This window comes from Phaenicophaeus curvirostris, chromosome 3 (genome assembly GCF_032191515.1).
Source record: "Phaenicophaeus curvirostris isolate KB17595 chromosome 3, BPBGC_Pcur_1.0, whole genome shotgun sequence".
Lineage (NCBI taxonomy): Eukaryota > Metazoa > Chordata > Aves > Cuculiformes > Cuculidae > Phaenicophaeus > Phaenicophaeus curvirostris.
The window spans coordinates 55,685,911-55,696,246 of NC_091394.1; the positions used below are offsets into that span (position 1 = coordinate 55,685,911).

Here is a 10,336-nt window from a genome sequence, read left to right on the forward strand (position 1 = left end):
GACCTGAGCATACACAGGCTGGCAAAGAAACAGGGCTTCTAAAGGTTTGTCAGCCAGAAAAGGAAGGTCAAAGGAAGCATACCTGTCTTGATGAGCAACACTGGCACACTGGTAACAATGTTTGAGGAGAAGGCTGAGGCACTTCACAACTTTTTTGCCTCAGTCTTCTCTAGCAGCCTCTCTTCTCAGACCTTTTGAGTGGATGTACCACAGGCCAAGGACTAGGGGAGCAAAGTCCTTCCCACTATAAGAGAAGATTGGATTCATGGCCACTTGAGGAACCTGAACATACATAAGTCTATGGGATGTGACAAGATCACACACAGAATCACACAGAATAACCAGGTTGGAAGAGACCCACCGGATCACCGAGTCCAACCGTTCCTAACAAACACTAAACCATATCCCTCAGCACCTCGTCCACCCGTGCCTTAAACACCTCCAGGGAAGGTGACTCAACCACCTCCCTGGGCAGCCTGTTCCAGTGCCCAATGACCCTTTCTGTAAAGAATTTTTTCCTAATGTCTAGCCTAAACCTCCCCTGTCGGAGCTTGAGGCCATTCCCTCTTGTCCTGTCCCCTGTCACTTGGGAGAAGAGGCCAGCACCCTCCTCTCTACAACGTCCTTTCAGGTAGTTGTAGAGAGCAATGAGGTCTCCCCTCAGCCTCCTCTTCTCCAGGCTAAACAACCCCAGCTCTCTCAGCCGCTCCTCATAAGGCCTGTTCTCCAGCCCTTTCACCAGCTTTGTTGCTCTTCTCTGGACTCTCTCCAGAGCCTCAACATCCTTCTTGTGGTGAGGGGCCCAGAACTGAACACAGTATTCGAGGAGCGGTCTCACCAGTGCCGAGTACAGAGGGAGGATAACCTCCCTGGACCTGCTGGTCACGCCGTTTCTGATACAAGCCAAGATGCCATTGGCCTTCTTGGCCACCTGGGCACACTGCTGGCTCATATTCAGTCGGCTGTCAACCAACACCCCCAGGTCCCTCTCCTCCAGGCAGCTTTCTAGACAGACTTCTCCCAGTCTGTAGCACTGCATAGGGTTGTTGTGCCCCAAGTGCAGGACCCGGCATTTGGCCTTGTTAAACCTCATGCCATTGGACTCTGCCCAGCGGTCCAGCCTGTTCAGATCCCTTTGCAGAGCCTCCCTACCCTCCAGCAGATCGACACTTCCACCCAGCTTAGTGTCGTCCGCAAACTTGCTAAGGGTGCACTCGATGCCCTCATCCAGATCATTGATGAAGACATTGAACAGGGCTGGACCCAGCACTGAGCCCTGGGGAACCCCACTTGTCACTGGCCTCCAGCTGGATTTCACACCATTTCCCACCACTCTCTGGGCCCGGCCATCCAACCAGTTTTCCACCCAGGAGAGTGTGCGCCTGTCCAGGCCAGAGGTTGACAGTTTCTCAAGCAGAATGCTGTGAGAAACTGTGTCAAAGGCTTTGCTGAAGTCCAGGAAGACCACATCCACAACCTTTCCCTCATCCAGTAGCCGGGTCACTTTGTCATAGAAGGCGATCAGGATGCATCCCAGAATCCTGAGGGAACTGACTGATGTAGTTGCCAAGGTAGTCTCCATGATATCTGACAAGTCATGGCAGTCAGGTGAAATCCTTGGTTACTGGAAAAAGGGTAACATTGTGCGCATTTTTAAAAAGGGTAGAAAGGAAGATCCTGGGAACTACCAACATGTCAGCTTTACCCCTGTGACTGGGAAGGTTGTGGCACAGATTCTCCCAGAAGCTATGCAAATGGAAGACAAGGTGGTGACTCAAGACAGACAACATGTCTTCCCCAAGGGCAAGCCTTGCCTAACCAACGTCATGACCTTCTATGGTGGGATGACTACATCAGTGGACAAGGGAAGAGCTATAGATGTCATCTATCTGGAATTCTGTAAGGCCTTTGACATAGTACTGCACAACATCCTTCTCTCTAAATTGAAGAGATGTTGATTTGATGGGTGGGCTGTTCGGTAGATCAGGAATTGGTTGGAAGGTCGCATCCAGAGGGTAGTGGTCGACGGCTAAATGTCCAGATGGAGATTGATGACAAGCGGCGTCTTTCAGGGGTCTGTATTGGGGCCAGTACAGTTTAATATCTTCATCACTGACATAGCAGTATTGAGTGTACACTCAGCAAGGTTACAGACAACACCAGGCTGAGCAGTATGGGTGACATACCTGAGGGCCGGGATGCCATTAAGAGCAACCTGGACAAGCTTGAGAAGGGGGCCCATGTGAACCTCATGAGTTTCAACAAAGCCAAGTACAATGTCCTGCACCTTGGTCAGGGCAACTCCTGGTATCAATACAGGCTGGGGAATGAATGAATTGAGAGTAGATCTGCAGAGAAAGACTTGGGGATACTAGTGAATGAAAAGCTGGGTATAAGCTGGCAACATGCACTTACAGCCTAGGTCTCCAACCGGATCCTGAGCTGCATCAAAAGATGTGTGGCCAGCAGGTTGAGGGAGATGATTCTTCCCCTCTGCTCTGCTCTGCTCTGGTGAGACCTCACCTGGAGTACTGTGTCCAGCTCTGAAGCCCTCAGCACAGGAAAGACATGGACCTGTTGGAGCAGGTCCAGAGGAGGGCCACAAAAATGATCAGAGGGATGGGACACCTCTCCAATGAAGAAAGGCTGAGAGAGTTTTGGTTGTTTAGCCTGGAGAAGAAAAGGCTCTCAGGTGTCCTTATTGCAGTCTTTCACTATATGAAGGGGGTTATAAGAATGATGGGGTCAAGCTTTTTAGCAGGGCCTATTGTCATTGGACAAGAGGTAATGGTTTTAAATTAAAAGGGTGGATTTAGACTGGATATAAGGAAGAAATTTTTTACAGCGACGGTGGTGAAACACTGGAACAGGTTGCCCAGAGAGGTGGTAGAAGCTCCATTCCTGGAAACATTCAAGGTCAGGTTGGATGGGACCTTGAGCAACCTGATCTAGTTGAAAATTTTCTATGGTTGCATGATTCTATGGATCTTAACTTTTGTACTTGACTTCCATATATTCATGTCTTGAGAGTATTCATGGCCCAGTGATCATCCTTGAAATTGACTTTGTGGAGCTGTACATGATGATCTCAGAGCAGAGTTTAGATTTCTGCATGAGTATCTCATGTATCTCATGATTACAGACCTGTTTGTGAAAGACCATAAAATGTGATCCTTTAGAGCACCCTGAAGACCAAACCGTGCAATGCATCAAATGTAATTCACACGGCATGACTAAATTAATTTCTTCTCCATATCCTCTTCCGTAGTGAATATATATGTATGTTTAGTGTGTTTTCCTCCCTTGTTTCTTCCAAGGAATAGATCTTACCTGTTGTAGCATGCTATACTGTTATTTTTACTGTGTTCTCATGATTGTCCTCAAACCTGAGTCTGTTAATTGTTTATGCAACATGTCAATATGCTGGCATGAACATGGCAAGAGGCTAAGGGCAAGCCAGTGACTTTCCCAGAATGGGAGATATGAGCTCAGGGCAAAGTACTTCCTCAGCAGAGTTTTCTCAGCAGGTAGTTCTGCTGCAGTGTTACATTCTCTTTAGTAACCTGAAAGAGATTTTATGAAAACCAAAGCCAGTCAGATATTAAATTGAGATAAATTAAGTTTAAATAGTTATGAATGTTGCTGAATTCCTTATTTGTAACTAGGATGTGCTTTAAAAGTGGAAGCAGGTGACAGATTCCTAGTAAAATCACTCCAGTGATTTTCTTTATTCTGTTTTTCATTTTCCCACAAGTTCTTTTCACTCTCAGGTCTTCAGTTATAAAAGGATGACACCTATATGCCAGCCACAGGCATACTTACTTGTGGATTCCATTGAGAATCTTAGATGAGAGACCAAGGACATGTCTACATTAACAAAATACGAATTTTGAGACTGGACCTAAAGGGTGAAACAGCTGAATGTTTCAGGAGAAGAGGGACTTCTCTGCAATGCTAAAACTATCTATAAACTATAGACATCATTTGTATTTCTCTGATGCTCTAATGAAGGTTGTGTGTCAGCTCTTTTCTAGGTCCCTCAATCTCATCATTTAGCGATGTGTTGCACATCTTTGTACAACTCCTAGAAGCTCCTAGTTGTACTCACAGACCAGGGCTAACATGATATTAAGTACGTTGTAAAACAAAAATCTTTGTGGTGTTTGTTATCTAAATATAAGTTAAAAAGCTGGAGGTGGATAGTGTGGATGGAGTGTGTCTGTAAACAAGGAAACACTAAGATATAGATGATGATTTTAGAGATATTGCATGTCAAGGCTTTGTATCTGTGATGCAGAAGAGGAAAATTCTAAAGAAAGGTTTGAAATGATGTAATAATTGATAAAGATATCTGTTTTCACATGACTAAGTCAGCAAGTATACCATATGCCCTAATGAACTCTGGAGTGCAGCATTGTGACAGAAGGTTTCAATGATGATTTAAAATATGATGTGAGTTTCTGCAGATCTTGTGTTTTAATGTATATGTTACTTAAGAAGGATGTGGGAAGAAAGAACAGCCTATCTACTTATATTCAGACAATTGTATTTACTTATTATTGGTATTATTGTCATGTTGGGTGCAAACTAGACAGCACATGAGCTTTTCCTGCCAAACAGGTTAATCCAGGTCAAAAAGAACACATAGGATAGAGGATATCCTAGAACCTAATTAAGCAAACCTATACCAGAAAACACCTGTGTGATGCTGCTATTGTTAATGGAAATACAGGAAGGTGAAATATGTGGTCAGCCCACTAATACTTTATCCATCATATATCTGATGGTAAAGTGGAGTGTGATTGCTTTTTAAAATTTGTTCCTCATAATAATGTAGTCCTCTTCTCTCCCTCTTTTGAGCCTTTTTTTTCCCTTTAGTTAATTTTAGATTAGAGCTCTGCATGCTGCTGGAGAATGAGCACATCTCTGAGCCAGAGACCAACAATGAGTCTGTCTCCTCTTCTCATCCTCTCTCCTATGAGAAGGTAAGGGTCATTGGGCACTGGAACATGCTGTCGAGGGAGGTGGTTGAGTCACCTTCCGTGGAGGTGTTTAAGGCACGGGTGGATGAGGTGCTGAGGGGCATGGTTTAGTGTTTGATAGGAATGGTTGGACTGGATGATCCGGTGGGTCTTTTTCAACCTGGTTATTCTGTGATTCTATGATTCTTTCAGCTCTTTCCTTGTTTAGTAAGCATGTACATGAGGTGATTTAGGATGAGCTCTCAGTGAATAAAGAGGTGATGTAATATATGTGCTTGAAATAAAGCGGTGGTCAGATATGATTTAAATTACCTTCCAGGGACAACTGTCATAAACTGTCTGAAAGTTGTGAAAGACTGCTGGCAAAGAATTTTCTTGCTCATCAGCTGTTCCAATCTTCCCTCTCTCAATTTCTCCGTGGACAGCAGAATTATTATAATATTTAATTGTGTATGGGATAGCACTTCTCTGAATGATGAGTATGAGTATTTATAAAAGCTTTCAAACTTGAAAAGCATGTAGCATTCTTCCCTGTTGATGGCCTGTGATAGATGACTGAAGGATTTTTAGGATTAGTAAACATTAAGTGTGGTAGAAAAAAAATCATGTGTTAGCAAGGCAGGACCAGTAATGGAGGTTTGAGCAATGTATAGAGTCATCATGTATTACTGAAGCTTGGCTTGCACATGGAAATATAACTGGAAAAACAATGTTTAGAAAGAAAAATGTTGAGATTGTATGGGATGAGGTGCCAGGATACAAACAGGTAGTCCGATGGAAGAGAGCTGAAGCTGATGGCTGATGCCACTCATGTTGCATTTTTCTGTACTATGCTATCCTCTAATTACCGCTTAGTGTGTGAATTTTCACAGTGTGAAAAACCTCACATCTAAGCCAATATAACTTACATTGTCTTAATAGAGATAGCGCTAAAGGTAAAGGGAAGTGATTCTGTGAAACAAAATCTTTCTGTAAGTAAAATGTTTTCTTTTAAATTGCTAAATTAAGCCTTACTGGCAAAAGAATTCATGAAGTTTGGACAAACTCTGCCAGTGTAGCTCTGCTAGAAAACCTTCCTTTAAAACTCAGACTGGAAAGCTTTTGAACCTTGGGTTCTAATGTGTGGTGCAGAAGTAAAGAGAAATGGATTCTTGCGTATTTCAGATAACAGCGGAGAAGCTGCCCAGTCTGTTGCACCTAACCATGCTGCTGAATCGCTACATTACAGATCCCCAGTATCAGCAACTCTTCATCAATCTGGTAAGACTGAAGCCAACTCTAAAAACAAACATTTCCTCCATGAACAATGTGTTTGTTATATTTTCTCATTTGTTTATGATGGCTGTGTCAGCCGCACTGATTTACATAAACACTGCCAATCCTGGGACCTTACATTCTCAACAAAAGTAGCTGAGTACAAACAGCATTCCGAAGTTTTAATTCATATTATATAAACATAACAGATGTTGATAAAATGAGCCAAAAAGAAAATACAACAAAGGAGACTATTTCAAGGGGGCTTTTGATTAAAATACATTCCAGATTGACAAAATGATACAATGTTAATGGAATAGATCATTTAAATGTCATTATTTGGCTCTGATAGTCCTATAAAGCAAATATAAAGCAACGCTTTTGAGAATTTTAGGCTCCATTATGGTACAGTGCCTATATATCAACTTATAAATAAAGCTGTATTTCTTTCCCCTTTCCCTTTTTTATTTTTTTTTTTAATCCCTGCTATGACATTGCCACATTTATTTCCTAAATAGTGTACTAAAATACTGGATCCAAAAGCGACAACATGTTTTGTATACTGAAAAGGGCCTAAAATAAATATGTTAAATGTAGTTTCTGCCTTGGTGAATTTCCAGCCTACAGCATTGAAATGGAGGTGGGGGATATTGGGAAATCCAGGTGAAAGAGCCTAATTTGGGTGGGTTTTATTCAAAAGATATAAAATCTGCTCCTCCTTACACATGTGTAATGAAGATGGGACTGAGTTTAAAATCTTTCTTATCTGGATTCCTTGCTTTGAGAACAGCTAGAAGGAGAGCAAGTTATAAATCTCACTATGCTCCTTACATCCATTATCTAGTTGGGTTTAATTTTCTTTCAATAGTTGGGGAAACTGTGGTGAAGAGAGGACATGTAGATTTCACAAGTTCAAGAGGAGGTCATACATGGGAGCTGACACCAGCTCAGTTGATACCCAATCCAGTGCTCATGCCATTGGGCCACACAAAATTTCTATTCTGGGAAATCTATTCCACTCAATTAGGTTTCCCATTGATACCTAACTTTTTAGTACCTAATGTGATCCCTGAAGCACAAAGTTTAGTATCTCTTCCAACAACTTATTATTATCAAAGGAAATCTCTGTTTCTGATATCCACAGGAATATTAATTGTGAAGTTCTTGACTGTAATGATTTCCCATGGCAATGAGTTCCGCAGCAAAATTATATGTGGTTTAAAAAAAAGGAAACCTTTTTTAAACTTCATTTTTTTCCCTCCTTACATCTTTGAATGTCTCGTGAGTTCTGTAAAGGAGAGAGGGAGAACAGACGTGTCCCTCTATACTGTGCATTTATTTATACTATTTTATCATGTCTTTGTTTAATTTTTCCTCTGTGTGGGAAAGTGTATGCTTGGGTAACATAATATACCTTCCTTGAGAGAAATTAAGTCATAAGAAGGATACTGTAGAATTATATGCAAAGCAAAAACTTAGCGAACACCTATATAAATTATAAAGAGCAGCCTGGTTAAAAAGAAAATAATTTTTTGCTCTGTACTTATCAAGAAACATTTATAATCCTCCTAGTATTCAGTGACCAGAGTTTAGTACTTGCAGGCCCTCTTCTTCTCAGAGCCATGTAATTGTTTTCTTTGCCCTTTTTCTCCCAGTGTCTGTTTCTATGTGAATTGACTTTTATAAGCATTTACTGCAAAATATTGCAGGATGTCATAAATGGTTGTGTAATGAGATAGCAGCTATAAAAAATCTTAAGACTTAATAACTCTTGGGGTCACCGACTATTTCCAAGTAAAAACTTAGACCATATCAATGAAGCTCAACTTTACTTTTCCAGCCTGTGAGATTTGGGTACATTCCAGTTATAATAGTTTATTTAGAGTGAACCTGATGGCTTACCAAAAAAAGAAAGTTTTTTTACTATGGTATTTCCTGATGTTTTAGGTATAATTGGGGATGGGGAACAGAGAGAGAACTAATATTCTTATTGGCTCCTGTCCCTCAAACCTGCTACCTCTCTCCCTGGGCTCCTTTCTCTGCCTCTCCTTCCCTCCACACCTGTGGCAAGAAATGCACTCATGCTTTTGCATTTTCCCATTGTCTTCTCTCTTTGCTTTACAGGCGCCATATGTGAACATATCGGCAATGTCAGTGCAAGCTGACTTCTCCCTGCAATGCACCTGTATCATCTTTCATACCCTGAGGCTGTGCCACCTCACTATTGTTGATCTGCAGAACCTAGTGGTTGGGGTCATCACCAGGAAGGACCTGATGCCCTTTCCTCTAGAGGAGAGGCTCAGGATCCAGCTGGAGCCACAAAGCCCTGATGTGGGTGAGCAGCCCCTGGCTCTAAGGCCGAGGATGTGTTCTTAGACTTTGGCACTTCTTTTTGAGCTCATGTCCTTCTTCAGGAAAAAATAAGCAGAGCTTTTCCACTTGATCCCTTCTTGAGAATACATGCTTAAAACTGTTGTATCTAGACATGTGGCATTGTAGCCCAGAGCTTTGTCTTTTCAGCTGTTTGGTGATTGCAAAATTCATTAATTTAAGTGCTTGTGAGACAGAATAAGAGTTCATGTGTTTATGGAAGATAAAATGAGATGTGAAGGGCAGATGCCAAGAATGCTTTTGTCACAGTGTGTCTATGCTTCCCAATAAAAACTTTCATAACCATTAGCAGCAGCTATGTTGGCAAGGCCTTTCAGTAAGGTCTAAATCTTCAAGACCTGAGTATCTGCCTGTTAAAAAGGAGAATGCTCCAATATCAACTTTTTAATGTTGAAATATTTATGTTTAACTGTGAGGACATACTGCTTTGAGAGACATGGGCAAATGAAAGGAACAAGAGGCTAACCGTTCTTTTTGGCCTACGTATATTAAAAATTGAAAGGGAGAATTCAGTGTAAGAGAAAGCTATCAACTGTGAGGCTCCTGCCAAATTCACATCTCACTTTTCAGTGAGAGAAACCTGACATGCTTTTCTGTTGCCTACAGTTCTTTCAATTTCTGCAGCTCTTAGAATAGGCTTTCTTTCCGCGTGATATGATAGGATTTTTAGTTAAGCTAATGTGCAGTGAGGTATGGGGCAAATTCTAATAGTGGTGAAGCAACATGATAAATTGCAGGAACAGTTTGTGTATGTAGCAGCATATTTACAAAATGAGCATGAATGAAAAATTTCTTCATTATTTTGGAGTCATACAGTGTCTGAAACCTTGGAAAGTGTTGCTAGTTAATAAATTAATGTGAACAATTTTTTGGATAAAGACACTTTTATATTTCCTTCTGTGACTTAGTAATTGATGTTTAATTTTGTTCTGTTAAATACCAGGGATCCCCACACATTTGGATATTAAAATTAAACATGTACAAAGGAATCCACCACTATTAATATTGTTATAATGAATACCAAGGAAAACTAGTAATAATTCACTGGTTATAAAAACTTGCCAAAATTCCTGAAAGTGAATTTCTGGTATTTGAATCATGCGGCTTTGAGTCTCCAATGAATGAAAGATTTGTTGGATTTTCTCCTGTTTTCCCTGCTGGATCTTGTCTTTATTATCAATAATGTTGCTTTTGTAGCAGCACAGAGAAAGTATAGCAGTATTCTGCTGTTGTGAGACCCCAGCTGGAGCACTGCATCCAGTTCTGGAATCCCCAGCATAAGAAGGATATGGAACTGTTGGAAAGAGTCCAGAGGAGGGGTACAGAGATGATCAGAGGGCTGGAGCACCTCTGGTATGGATATAGGCTGAGCAAAATGGGGTTGTTCAGCCTGGAGAAGAGAAGGCTCCTAAGGGACCTTATAGTGACCTTCCAGTACGTGAAGGTGGGAAGGGACTTTTTACAAGGGCATGTAGTGATAGGATGAGGGGGAATGGCTATAAATTGGAGAGGGGCAGATTTAGATTAGACATTTGGAAGAAATTCTTCACGACGAAGGTGGTGAGACACTGGCACAGGTTGCCCAGGGAAGTTGTGGATGTCCCCTCCCTGGAAGTGTTCAAGGCCAGGTTGGGTGGGTCCTTGAGCAGCCTGGTCTGGTGGGAGGTGTCCCGGCCTATGGCAGAGCAGTTAGAACTGGATGGTCTTTA

The 10,336-nt window shown here is 41.7% G+C and overlaps 1 pseudogene; it reads left to right on the plus strand.

The window, feature by feature from the left end:
- Positions 1–9,857, plus strand: part of LOC138719112 (chloride channel protein C-like) — an 82,000-nt pseudogene extending 72,143 nt beyond the window's left edge.
- The last annotated feature ends 479 nt before the right edge of the window (positions 9,858–10,336 follow it).